Source organism: Dasypus novemcinctus, unplaced genomic scaffold, assembly GCF_030445035.2.
Source record: "Dasypus novemcinctus isolate mDasNov1 unplaced genomic scaffold, mDasNov1.1.hap2 scaffold_176, whole genome shotgun sequence".
Classification (NCBI taxonomy): domain Eukaryota; kingdom Metazoa; phylum Chordata; class Mammalia; order Cingulata; family Dasypodidae; genus Dasypus; species Dasypus novemcinctus.
The window spans coordinates 442,150-451,646 of record NW_026688163.1 but is presented as its reverse complement, the minus strand read 5'-3'; positions in this window follow the sequence as shown (position 1 = coordinate 451,646).

Below are 9,497 nucleotides of genomic sequence, written 5' to 3'. Positions count from 1 at the left end.
GAGCACCAACCTTCTGTGGTCTGTATTCTCCCAGAGAGGCTGGCACAGGTCCCCCCAGATCCCTCCCTGCTGCAAGTGGGACTGGGGCTTATGCTAGAGCTTCAATCTGACCTGGATGGAAAGAAGCTAGTTCCTGTCAGCACTGTGATTTTCAGTCCGCCAAGCTTCCCTTGTGCTGGGGGCAGAGTTAAGATGGCGGCTACCAGCCTCCTCCTGACTTGGACAGGTTCAAACTTTAGCTGTTCTTAGGGTTATATTTTAACTACTCATCAGTAGCTGAAGTTGGTGCCCAGCTGTCTCTTCCTCCATGTTTTTGGGAAGAGGAGCTTCCAATTTTAGCCATGGAACAGCTGCAAGGTGGCTTGTGCCACTGGTGGAGGATGGGCACTGGCATGGAGTGCTCTAGTCATGAATCTTCTCTGCAGACAGGCAGTTTCCTCCTTCCATTCTTTCAAGAATGCTGCAGGATGCTCTTCTGGTCTCCTGGAGCCCCCAAACAGTTGCTTTAGATGGCTGTGGGTGATCACTAACTGCCCTGAAGCAGGAGCTGACTCTAGAAGTTCCTTACTCTGCCGCCATCTTGCTCATCTTGAGGTAGGTCTTTTGTATGATCCATGTCTCTACTTAGCAGGCTTAATCTTTCTTCTCGATTCTTGGACATGTGGGATGTGGTTTTAAGTGTTTCTAATTCCTGGTCTTCCAGGTCTATCATATTTTTCATTTCTGAGTCAGTTGCAGTTGACTTATATTTCTCTTCATGATCGCTTGTATTTTCCTGCTTCTTTGCCTGCCTGGGACTTTACTAATGGAACAAGCCGTTGTGAATTTCATCTTGTTGGGTGATGGATATTTTTATACTTCTGTAAATATCTTTGAGCTTTTTATTGGGATATAGTTAAATTGCTCAAAAATAGCTCAATTTGGGGGGGGGGTCTTGCTTTTAAGCTTTGTCAGTTGTGACCAGATAAGTGTTTAATCTCTGTTAAGTTTTTACCCCACTGCTGAGGTAAAACTTCTCCAAAGCCTCATAAGTGATGAGGTTTTCCAAGCTGGCTGAGAAGAGCAGGTGCAGCTCCTGGACCTGTGTGAGCTCCAAGGATTAGCAAACACTTCTGGAGGTTCTTGCTTAGATTTGGGTAGTTTCCTGGTGCAGGTGTGTCCATGTTGGCCAGTGCTTCAGCTGAGCTCTCCTTCTGCAGGTCTCAAGGTTCTCTCCCTGGCAGCTCTCTCCTCAGTATGTTTCCCTGGGAACCTTAACCCTGAGGGCCCTGTCCTCCTGCTCCTTCTCCTCACCCAGAGAGGTGACTAGTCCCCATCCTCCTGCTCCATCTCCTCACGGAGGTGACCAGCCCATGACCTCCTGCTCTGTCTCCTCATCCAGGGAGGTGACCAGCCCATGACCTCCTGCTCTGTCTCCTCATCCAGGGAGGTGACCAGCCCATGACTTCCTGCTCTGTCTCCTCATCTAGGGAGGGGACCAGTCACCGTCCTCCCTCTCCATCTCCTCACTGGGGATGTGACTGGCCCTGCCTGGGCCCCCCACGTAAGCTGCGGCCCCTGGACACTCTCAGGGCTCACCTCATGTGTCTCCCACCTCTCGGAGATGACTTTCACGGTCTGATGTCAGTGTCTTTTTGTTTTTTGTTTTTATGTCAGTGTCTTAGAACTATTATTTCAAGTACTGTGTTGTCTTGGTTTTCCAAGCTGTGATGACAGATGCGCTCGATGGGTTGGCCTAAATGATGGGCTCACAGTTTTGAGGCCGGGTATGTCCAAAATCGAGGCGCTGTTGAGGAGATGCTTTCTCTGGGGACACCGTGGTGCGGTGGCCGGTTGCCGGCCACCCTCGGGATCCCGTGGCATCTTCTCCTCCCTTCTGGGTTGGTCCGTGGCCTTTTCCGCTGGCCCCCACCCACCTGCATAAACCCCTGCCGTTCAGGTGGCCCCACCTTAGTGAGAGAACATGGTCAAGGAATCCTGCTCATGGGGGCCCACCTCCAGGAGTGAAGATGAAAAAAGACGTGCCCAAACTAGGAAGCCTGCCCATCTGTCCAGCTCTGTGCTGGTGCTTCAGATGGGATGGCACGTCCTGCCCCATCGCTCTAGCATGTCCGCAGCAGAAATCCCTGTAACAGAACCTTAAGCTTAGTTTGTAAAGAAGGCTGAAAATGGGTGCCTAATTAACCGTCGGAAAAAGCTGGAATGAATTAAAAAGAAACTAATACAGATCTGGCAGGAATCAATGAAAGAGACAACTTGACACCAAGGATCAGGGAAGAGAAAAGTTCACTTTATGAAAAGACTCATAGTAATGAAATTGAAAAAAATGAGGTTATATTAAAGAAGGACTATAGAAATAATCAAGTAGAGGGGAAGGCTGACAGGCCCCGGCATTGAAAGGCGAGGCAGTGTTAGGAGCAACTTTATGCCCATTAATTTGAAAATTTAGGTCATGTGGGCAAATTCTCTGAATAAAACCAGTTAAACTCCTTCAGGAAAAACATAGAAAACCTCACAGTGTTATAACCAATAAAGAAATTAAACCAGTAGGAAAATATTTGGGCAAAGAAAACCCCAGGCCCACATGACCTCACTGGCTGGGCCGACCACGAAGTCAATCACGAGTTAAGGGGCCTGAAAGAGGCGGTCCCCACCTCCCTCCTGGTGGCCGAGGGACCAGCCAAACACCAGCAAGGGGCCGGCCGGGGCTGGGCAGGGGGCGCGGCCAAGGGAACCTGGAGGCAGGAGCCCTGCCTGGGTGCCTGCTTGTCCCCTGCCTGGGGTCCCTGCCTGTCCCTGCCTAGGGTGGAAGCGTCGCAGCCACACTCGTGAGAGGTGGAGGGGGGCCGATTCCCCCAGCTCAGAAATAGCCATGAGCCTGGCCTGGACCCCCGGAGCCAGCGGGGCAGCCCTGAGCGCGGCTGGGGTGTGCGGGCAGCCCGGGGCCGCTGTGCCGAGGGGAGGCCACCGGCTGGGAGAGCGGGGAGCCTCCCGGGGCCTGGAATTCTGTGCCCTGACCTGGGCTGGCCGTGGGGCCACGCGTGCCAACCCCACGAGCTTGCACGTCCTCTTGACCCCGGTCAAGGCGGAGACAGGGCTCGACTCTCAGGACGTGGGGCGCTGGTCAGTGGGACCTTGTGAGGCTGAGGACCTCGAGCGCTAAAGGCATTTGGTGAGGGAAGCTGGTGACGAGACGCTGCAGGCCCCCTTGCACACCGGGAGGCGCCGGAACGGCGGGTGGAGCCGGACGGCAGCCAAGGTGAGGCTCCCGGGGGGATGCGTCTGGAGGCGAGAAGGCCAGCTGAGGGGTTCAAGAAATGCCCCCCCGGGGTCCTTCACGGGGGACACACCTGGCACTCAGCCCATGCCAAGGTGTAGGCAGGTGCTCACGGGCTCCCCACCTGGCAGGGCTGGACCTCCAGCGTCCCTGGAAGGAGGCCAGGGCTGGAAAGAGGCCCTGCTCTGCCCCCTTGACCCCTGCCCCTGACCCTTGACCCCTGCCCCTTGCCCCGTGCCCCTGCCCTGCCCCTGCCCCCTGTCCTGCCCCTTGCCCCTGCCCCCTGCCCCTGCCCCCTGCCCCCTGTCCTGCTCCCTTGCCCCTGCCCCCTGTCCTGCCCCTTGCCCCTGCCCCTTGCCCCTGCCCCCTGCCCCTGCCCCTGCCCCCTGTCCTACTCCTTGCCCCTGCCCCTTGCCCCTGCCCCTTGCCCCTGCCCCCTGTCCCTGCCCCCTGCCCCCTGTCCTGCCCCTTGCCCCTGCCCCTTGCCCCTGCCCCCTGCCCCTGCCCCTGCCCCCTGTCCTACTCCTTGCCCCTGCCCCTTGCCCCTGCCCCTTGCCCCTGCCCCCTGTCCTGCCCCCTGCCCCTGCCCCCTGTCCTGCCCTTGCCCCTGCCCCTTGCCCCTGCCCCCTGCCCCTGCCCCTTGCCCCTGCCCCCTGCCCCTGCCCCCTGTCCTACTCCTTGCCCCTGCCCCTTGCCCCTGCCCCTTGCCCCCTGCCCCCTGTCCTGCCCCCTGCCCCTGCCCCCTGCCCCTGCCCCCTGTCCTGCCCCCTGCCCCTGCCCCTTGCCCCTGCCCCTTGCCCCTGCCCCTGTCCTACTCCTTGCCCCTGCCCCCTGCCCCTGCCCCCTGTCCTGCCCCCTGCCCCTGCCCCTTGCCCCCTGCCCCTGCCCCCTGCCCCCTGTCCTGCCCCTGCCCCTGCCCCTTGCCCCTGCCCCCTGCCCCTGCCCCTGTCCTACTCCTTGCCCCCTGCCCCCTGCCCCTGCCCCCTGTCCTGCTCCTTGCCCCATGCCTCTGCCCTGCCCCCTGCCCCTGCCCCTTGCCCCTGCCCCCTGCCCCTGCCCCCTGCCCCTGCCCCCTGTCCTACTCCTTGCCCCTGCCCCCTGCCCCTGCCCCCTGTCCTGCTCCTTGCCCTGCCCCCTGCCCCTGCACCCTGTCCTGCTCCTTGCCCCATGCCTCTGCCCTGCCCCTTGCCCCTGCCCCTTGACCCCATCCCTGCCCCCTGCCCCTTGCCCCGTGCCCCTGCCCTGTCCTGCCCGGTTGCCCTCTGCCCCTTGCCCCCGCCCTTGCCCCTGCCCCCTGCCCCTGCCCCCTGTCCTGCTCCTTGCCCCATGGCCTCTGCCCTGCCCCTTGCCCCTGCCCCTTGACCCCATCCCTGCCCCTGTCCCTGCCCGTGCCCTCTGCCCCTTGCCCCCGCCCCTTTGCCGATGTCACTGCCCCCGCCCCTTCCCTCCTTGCCCCTTGCCCCCTGCCCCTGCCCTTGCCCCTGCCCCTGTCCCTTCCCCCCTTGCTCCCTTGCCCCCTGCCCTTGCCCCTGCCCCCTGCCCCTGTCCCTGCCCCCTGCGCCTTCCCTCCTTGCCCTCTTGACCCCCTGCCCCTGCCCTTTGCCCCTTGCCCTCTTGCCCCCTTGCCCCCTGCCCCTTGCCCCTTGTCCTTGCTGTGAGGACCCCCAACAGCAGCCAGCCCCAGCAGGCCCGTGAGTAGCTTAACTGCTGACCACAGGCCAGACCAGCGCTGGCTGTTTGCGACCACTGAGTCCTGAGTGGTGAGCTGACCAGTGCTGCATGGCGGGGGTGGCTGGCACCGTCGCGCTGAGGCCCCGCGTGCTGGGGTGTGGGAGGTGCTGACGGGCCCCGCTCCTTGTCCAGCCCCGAGTTAAGGAGCTCCTACGCGTCTCCAGTCTTCACTACGGAAACCTTCGTGCACATGTCCTCTCAGGACCTGCCCCGAGCGGTGAGGCAGCCTGACGCCAAGGGCTTGCTCCTTCTTGCCTTCCTAGAGTTTACCAAACTGCTCTGGGAAGTGTTTGTGGCAGGAAATATGAAAGAAGTAAACATTGTAAGCTGTCTTTGACCTTGAGGGTCACTACGGCTCTGCGGAAATTCAATGCGTGGCCGTGCCTCGTGTGGCCGTGCTCCGCGTGCCGTGCTCCACAAGGGGAGGCTGTGCTCTCTGTGGCTGTGCTCCACGTAGTTGTGCTCTGTGTAGTTGTGCTCTGCGTGGCCGTGCTCTGCGTGAGGAGACTGTGCTCCCTGTGGCTGTGCTCCATGTAGTTGTGCTCCACGTGGCCGTGCTCCACGTGGGGAGGCTGTGCTCCATGTAGTGGTGCTCCGTGTGGCTGTGCTCCACATGGGGAGGCTGTGCTCCCTGTGGCTGTGCTCCATGTACTTGTGTTCTGCATGGCGATGCTCCACGTGGGGAGGCTGTGCTCCCTGTGGCTGTGCTCCGCGTGGCTGTGCTCCACGAGGGGAGGCTGTGCTCCCTGTGGCTGTGCTCTGCGTGGCCGTGCTCCACGTGGGGAGGCTGTGCTCCCTGTGGCTGTGCTCCATGTAGTGGTGCTCCATGTGGCCATGCTCCACGAGGGGAGGCTGTGCTCCCTGTGGCTGTGCTCCATGTAGTGGTGCTCCGTGTGGCCGTGCTCCATGTGGAGAGGCTGTGCTCCCTGTGCTGTGCTCCATACTTGTGTTCTGCATGGCGATGCTCCACGTGGGGAGGCTGTGCTCCTGTGGCTGTGCTCCTTACTTGTGTTCTGCATGGCGATGCTCCACGAGGGGAGGCTCTGCTCCTGCGGCTGTGCTCCACGTAGTTTGTGTTCTGCATGGTGATGCTCCACAAGGGGAGGCTGTGCTCCCTGTGGCTGTGCTCCATGTACTTGTGTTCTGCATGGCGATGCTCCACGTGGGGAGGCTGTGCTCCCTGCGGCTGTGCTCCATGTACTTGTGTTCTGCATGGCGATGCTCCACGTGGAGGCTGTGCTCCCTGTGGCTGTGCTCCATGTACTTGTGTTCTGCATGGCGATGCACCACGTGGGGAGGCTGTGCTCCCTGTGGCTGTGCTCCATGTACTTGTGTTCTGCATGGCGATGCTCCACGTGGGGAGGCTGTGCGCTTAACCCGCCCCGACACTTGCGTTCCGCAGACGGTAACACGCCCGCCTGGGCGAGGCGCCGGGCTGCTCCGGACCCGAGACCCGCTGGGCTGCTGCTGGCCCAGCCTGGGCCTCTTCTCGAAGGCGCGTCCCCCGGCTCGGGGCCAGGCCTCCCAGTCGCCGCGCCGGCCGTCTGCACTGTCCGCGCTCAGAACGTGCTGGAAAGCGAAGCCCTCGGGGCCCGGCTCGCGGCGCGACCCGCCTGGAAGCCTGCTCCTCCCTCACGACTGCGCTCCTGTGCCCCTCTCAGGCTTGTTCCCGGGGCGGGTGCCCGGCCCGGCCTCCTGCTGTGCGTGTTCAGCATCTATGGAACGACTGTGACTAGTAAGGGAAGAAACTGTAGCATCGATGTGGAGACAGTGGCCATGGTGGCTGCTGAGGGCAGGGAGAGGGAAGAAGAGATGTGATGTGGGGTGTTTTCGGACTTGGAGTTGTCCTGGGTGGTGCTGCAGGGACAGATGCTGGACATTGTATGTCCCACCATGGCCCACTGGGTGAACTGGGGCAGAGTGTAGACTACAGTGTAAACCATTTTCCCACGTGGAGCAGCAGTGCTCCAGAATGTGTTCACCAAATGCAATGAATGTGCCACATGATGAAAGAGGTTGTTGACGTGGGAGGAGTGGGGTGAGGGGGGTGGGGGGTATATGGGACCTCTTATATTTTTTGAATGTAACATTTTTTTTTTTAATTAAAGAGAGGAAAAGTAAAAAAAAAAAAAGAAGGTCCCGGCACTTGGGGGCCTGGCTCTCCGAAGGTGAGGGGCCCACTCCCACGCTAGCCGCCTCGCAGCTGCTCCCCAGCCCCCGCCGCGCACACCCCCGTCCTCCCACCGCGCCGACGGTGGCCCAGCACGGCTCCCACGACCCAGAGCCCAGCACCAGGGGCCCCTGAGCCTCAAGGGCGCGAACATTCAGAAGAGGAGGCTTTTTAATGACCGGAACCTGAAGAACCCCTTCAAGAACGGGCTGTGGCCACAGGATCCCTCGCCTGCTGTGGGCCCCGGCTCCTCGATGCGGCCCTTTGCATCCCTGGCCGAATCAGGACGCTGCGGTCCCCCGAGCCGCTCTGCGCGCGCTGGGGCTGGCTTCCCGCTTCACACGGCCACCCACTCCAGGGACTCTCAAGGGCTTTGAGAGCCTACAATCGACACGCGCTCAGGATGCGTCTCCTTCCCAGTGCCACCTCATAAGCGGCCCGTGATAGCAGCCTAGATTTTATGGAAGACGCGGCAATGAAATCCAGGAGGAGACTTCAGGCGGACAGAAATCACCTTCCAGTTCGCAGCCCCGTGCGGGGCCTGGCGCTGGACCCCGGGTCTGTGCAGGACGCTGGCGTTAGGGCGCCACCGACCTGGGGTGGCTGGGGACAATCTGCTCCGCCCAGCAGTCCCAGAGGCCAAGGGAAGAGGCCGGGGCGTGCAGACCCCCTCAGCGGAGGGCTGGGAGGGGGTCTAAGGCCCCGCCCTGCAAACCGCATCTTCATTCAAGCTTCTGTTCCATCTAAGGAGGGAGGCGCACCAGCCGCTGGCAGGAGAGTGGATTACACATTCATTAGTGGCTGTGCATAAAGGAAAACCTGTACCTTAATGGCGACTACCCATTTCTTCTAGTGAAAACGTGCTTTTTGCAGTTGGGTGGAAGAACACGTAGAGTAATATTTTATTTCAACCTGAACAAAAGGCCACCGGGCGCCAGCGGAGATGCTTCTCCAGAGGCGAAGGTACCCGGGGCTGGCTCTGGTGCTTCCCGCGGCTTCCCCGGGCATGTTCAGGCAGTGCTCCCAGAGCACGTCACTCCACGCGTGATTCCACAGCCAGGGCCACGCCCGCGGCACCTGCTGACACGGAAGCGTACCCCCGCGGGCTGCCGTCAGTACTGAAGCTGAAGGGTGGGCGCGCAGACCCCGAGACCTCTCACCCCACCGCCTCCGGCTCTCGCTCATCAAGTTGTAGAAACCCACGTACCTGGGAGCCAGCCGCGCGCGGGGCACCGTGGGTGGGCTGGGAGGCGGCCGTGGAAATGGACAACGGCGCACACACCTGCGCATGGCTCCCAGCGCAGCAGGCTCCGGGCGGAGAGACATGCCGTGGCGCTTCTCTCCCCCAACGGGTTTGGATTACGGACACCAGAAGAACCTGCTCGAGGGTCCTACCTCCAGGGCAGAAGCCAGGCAGTGCTCTTCCTTCCCAACGGAAGGGACCTCCCCGGTGCGGTGCGGGGGACGCTGGGACGCCGTGCCAGCTCCTAAAACACGACAGCCTGAGAGCGGCCACTTCACCACTGGCGGCTGAGCGCGCTCCCACTGGAGGCCTGCGGACTCCGCGTTGCCTCCGGGTCCCGGCAGCACAGCCGGCCCACGCGCAGGAGGGACGGCAAGGGCGACCGTGCTTCCTGAAGGGACAGGCCTGGCGTCGACAGCGCAGGCAACCGACGTCCGGGGGGCCTGGCACCTGCGCCGGCCGCCCGCCCAGTGGGGAGGGCTGAGGGCACATGTGGCACCCCCGAAGGCGCTGCAGTGGGGGCGGGCCCTGAGCACGGGCATCTGCAGGGCGGAGGGGAGCGCTGCCCCCGCCATCTGGACTGTGATGGGCCAGGGGCTGGGAAGGTCGCTGGGTGGGGCTGTGCGCGCACGCATGCCGCACGCTGGGCAGGGCACACCTGGACGTTCTCAGGAGGCGGCGGCCTTGCCAACGACACGTTACTCAACAACTTTCCACCAACCAGGTCATCCTAGTTCATTTCTCTAACAAAAATACACTTCATCTGGCTGGTCAGGGCTGAGTAACAGAAATAATTTGTGCATATGAGATTTCTGATTAATTTTATGAAAAGATTTTAGGGAAAAATTAGATGTAAATATTTAAGAACATTCACAACTTGAATTTAAATTTCCAATTTTTTTTTTTCTTTTTAAGATTTTGATTTATTTCTTCTATTCCCAGCTTCCCCCCCTCCCCCCCCATTCACTGTGTTCTTCTGTGACCGCTTTGATCCTTAGCAGCAGCTCTGGGAATCTGTTTCTTTTTGTTGCATCATCTTGTTGTGTCAGCTCTCCGTGTGGGCGGCGCCATTCCTG